The sequence below is a fragment of the Zingiber officinale genome, chromosome 5A (assembly GCF_018446385.1).
Source record: "Zingiber officinale cultivar Zhangliang chromosome 5A, Zo_v1.1, whole genome shotgun sequence".
Classification (NCBI taxonomy): domain Eukaryota; kingdom Viridiplantae; phylum Streptophyta; class Magnoliopsida; order Zingiberales; family Zingiberaceae; genus Zingiber; species Zingiber officinale.
This window is the reverse complement of record NC_055994.1, coordinates 55989697-55994481: the sequence shown is the minus strand read 5'-3', so window position 1 is coordinate 55994481 and position 4785 is coordinate 55989697.

Below are 4785 nucleotides of genomic sequence, written 5' to 3'. Positions count from 1 at the left end.
GATATCTCTATATCCATGACTTGTGAGATCAAGCCATCGAGTTGACCTACATGCTAGTCTCTTCGCATTAACATTGTCCCTGAATGTTAATACTCGACTAGGAATGATTAAGATTAGTGTTCCCTATATCATCTCACTATCGGTTCAACTAACCGATTGATATAGGTAAGAACCCTCTACTCAAGGACGCTATTATACTTAGTTTATTTGGCACCAATACAAGTAAGCATAATAACCAAAAAACCAAATGCCTTTATATATAAGAATATGATACAATGAGTCCATACAACAATCATCAAATGATTGGCTCTAGGGCTCTAACTAACAATCTCCGACTAGCACTAGTGCCAATCAGTGTAGGCTCTAAGGCCTAATGACCTAATGTGACCATCATGCTTTCTCTGTGCCAAAGCCTTGGTCAAGGGATCTGCGATGTTAGCTTCTGTAGGTACTCTGCAAATCTTCACATCTCCTCTGTCGATAATCTCTCGAATGAGATGGAAGCGCCGTAGTATGTGTTTGGTCCGCTAGTGTGAGCGAGGTTCCTTAGCCTGTGCTATAGCTCCATTGTTGTCACAATAGAGCTCAATAGGGTCAGCGATACTAGGAACCACCCCAAGTTCAGTGATGAACTTGCGGATCCAAACTACCTCCTTTGTTACCACTGATGCAGCAATGTACTCGGCCTCTGTTGTAGAATCAGCGACTGTGTCCTGCTTCGAACTCTTCCAGCTCACAGCACCACCATTTATGCAAAACACGAACCCTGACTGCGATCGATAATCATCCTGGTCGGTCTGGAAGCTGGCATCACTGTAACCCTTTACAGCTTGCTCGTCATCGCCTCCATATATCAAGAAATATTCTTTAGTCCTTCTTAAGTACTTAAGAATATTCTTGACCGCTATCCAGTGACTTTCACCTAGATCTGACTGGTATCTGCTCGTCATGCTCAAAGCATACGAGACATCAGGATGAGTACATAGCATGACGTACATGATAGATCCTATGGCTGAAGCATAACGGATCTGATCCATGCGGTCTCTCTCCTCTCTAGAAGAGGGACCTTGAGTCTTCGAAAGACTCACGCCATGTGACATTGGCAGAAATCCCTTCTTGGAGTTCTGCATGGTAAACCGAAGGAGTACCTTGTCAATGTATGTACTCTGACTTAGGCCAAGCAATCTCTTAGATCTATCTTTATAGATCTGTATCCCTAGAATGCGGGATACTTCACCTAAGTCCTTCATTGAGAAACATGTCCCTAGCCAAGTCTTGACAGACTGTAGCAAAGGGATGTCTTTCCCAATAAGTAGTATGTCATCCACATACAATATGAGGAAGACAACTATGTCCCCTACAACCTTCTTGTAGACACAAGGTTCATCTTCATTCTTGATGAAACCAAACTGTTTGATTACATCATCGAATCGAAGATTCCATCTCCGAGAAGCTTGCTTTAGTCCATAAATGGACCTATGCAGCTTGCATACTCTACCAGTATGCTGTGGATCTACAAAACCCTCAGGTTGTGTCATGTACACATCCTTGAGCAAGTTTCCATTCAGAAACGCAGTTTTGACATCCATCTATCATATCTCATAGTCATGGTATGCTGCAATATCAAGCATGATCCGAATGGACTTAAACATCGCTATTGGAGAAAAGGTTTCATCATAGTCAATATCATGAATCTGCTTGAAACCTTTAGCTACCAAGCGACACTTATAGATAATCCATCCATGTCAGTCTTTCTCTTAAAGACCCACTTACACCCAATGGGTTTTACCCCTTCAGGTGGATCAACCAAAGTCCATACTTGGTTGGTGTACATGGATTCCATCTCGGATCTCATGGCCTCTAGCCATTTCTTGAAATCTGGTCTCATCACAGCTTCCTGATAGGTGGTAGGCTCATCCTCTATGAGCACAACGTCATCATGGTCATACAAGAGAAATGAGTATCTCTTAGGCTGACGACGTACCCTATCAGACCTGTGAAGAGGTATGTCTACTTGAACTGGTTATTGTTCCTCAACTCCTTGTGGAACAACATCATCCACAACACTTTGTGGTTCCAGTTCAACTTCCATCGAGGCTTCAGTGCTATGGTTCGCATCTTGAACTTCTTCAAGATCGAACGTACTCCCACTAGTCTTTCTAGAAACAAATTCCCTTTATAGAAAGACCCCAGTCTTTGCCACAACTACCTTGTGCTGACTGGGAATGTAGAAGTAATATCCCTTAGTTTCCTTGGGATATCCAATAAAGTAGCACTTGTCAGATTTGGGTCCTAATTTGTCTGAGACTTGACGTCAAACGTAAGCCTCACAACCCTAAATCCTGATAAAAGACACCTGTCCATCTCTCCCAGTCCATATCCTATATGGTGTCTTTATCATGGCCTTGGATAGAACTCGGTTGAGTATAAAAGCTGCCGTGTCTAGAGCATAGCCCCAAAAAAATGTAGGAAGATCTGTGTGACTCATCATAGACCGTACCATATCTAATAGAGTACGGTTCCTCCTTTCGGATACACCATTCCACTGTGGTGTTCCAGGAGGAGTGAGTTGGGATAGAATCCCACACTCAGCTAGATAGTCACGAAACTCATGGCTAAGGTATTCTCCACCTCGATCTGATCGAAGTATCTTAATACTCTTGCCAAGCTGGTTCTGTACATCATTCTTGAATTCTTTAAACTTTTCAAAAGATTCTGACTTATGTGGCATCAAGTACACATAACCATATCTACTGAAGTCATTAGTAAATGTGATGAAGTACCTATAACCGCCTCTAGCAGCGACATTGAAAGGGCCACATACATCACTATGTATAAGACCTAACAAGTCAGTCGCTCTCTCACTGTGTCCACTAAAGGAAGTTTTGGTCATCTTGCCTAGTAGGCATGACTCGCATGTCTCAAAAGATTCAAAATCAAATGAGTCCAGCAAACCATCCTTATGGAGCAGGGATAAGCGCTTGTCATTTATATGACCTAAGCGACAGTGCCAGAGATAGATTTGGTTCAAGTCATTTGACTTGAACCTCTTGGTATTTATGTTATAGATAGGGCTTCCAAGGTCTAGAATGTAGAGTCTGTTCATCAGAGGTGCACTACAGTAGAACATATCTTTTAAATAAACAGAACAACATTTGTCCTTTATTATAAAAGAGAAACCTTTTTTGTCCAAACAAGAAACTGAAATTATGTTCTTAGTTAAAGCAGGCACATAACAACATTCATCTAATTCTAATACAAGCCCAGAGGGTAAAGATAGATGATAAGTTCCTACAGCAACAGTAGCAACCCGTGCTCCATTGCCTACTCGTAGGTCCACCTCGCCCTTTGTCAATGCCCTTCTATTTCTCAGCGCCTGTACATTAGTACAAATGTGAGAAGTAATAGGATCGATGATCGTGGCTAGAGAGGGGGGTGTGAATAGCCGACCCCAAATCGTTTCGTTTCTTTCTACAAACTAGGGTTAGCACAGCGGAAATAAAAACAAGAAACGAAGACAAGAGATCAAACCTCAATACGCGTCGATGTAACGAGGTTCAGAGATGAAACTCCTACTCCTCGGCGTGTCCGTAAGGTAGACGAAGCCTATCAATCCGTCGGTGGATGAGTCCCCGGAGAACCGGCTAATATATACTCCTTGTGGGTGGAGAAACCTCGCCACAATAACTCTTGCAACAGCAAGATAGAAGTACACAAAATACAAAGAAGCACAAGACAATATGAATGTAAAACAAACACGCTTGCCTTCTCGTCGACTGGTTGAAGCAGTAACTTCACGAGACGCCTACAACAGCAGGAACCCAGTCGAAGAAGCTCACACGAAGCTTCGGAACTCAGCAAAGCTCAAGAGCACACCAGCAGCTCAGTCGAAAGAAGAGAGAAGAAGAAGCGAAGAACAGTAGCTCCTCAATCCCTTTTATAACCTGCGAAGAAGACACAGAAGAAACTAGCCGTTGCTACGCAACGGCTAGGATGTGGACCGATCAGGCCCTTCCCTGATCGGTCCATAGCCTCTCTGATCGGTCATGGGACCGATCAGGCTCTAGTCTGATCGGTCCCCAGACCGATCAGCCATATCTTCAGAGCCACTGATCGTGCTCTGATCGGTCTGTGGACCGATCAGGCTCTAGGCTGATCGGTCCCCAGACCGATCAGCCAACTCTCTGTGAGAGTTAGCTTGTCTCTGATCGGTCTCCAGACCTATCAGAAGAGCCTCAGTAAGCTTACTAATAATCGTTATCTGATCGGTCACCAGACCGATCAGATACCCAGCGTATCGCTGGATCGATCCATTGATCGATCCAGAGCTTGGTTTTTGCCCAAACCAAGTCCCAAGTCTCCCACACCAACATCCAGTCAACCTTGACCAGTTGGTACATCATGCTTAGCATCCGGTCACTCCCTTGACCTGCTAAGACTCCTCACCAAGTGTCCGGTCAATCCCTTTGACCCACTTGGACTTCCTTTTCGTGTCAAGTATCCGGTCACTCCCTTGACCTACTTGACCTTCTCAACACCAGATGTCTGATCACCCTTGATCCATCTGGATTTTCCCTTGCCCGGCTTCACTCACCAAGACTTCCCAACTGCCTGGCTTCACTCACCAGGACTTTCCCTTGCCTGGCTTCACTCACCAGGACTTTCACCAACTGCCTGGCTTCACTCACCAGGACTTTCACTTTCACCTAGCTTCACTCACTAGGGTTTTCACCTGGCTTCACTCACCAGGATTTCCAATCTGCCTGGCTTCACTCACCAGGACTT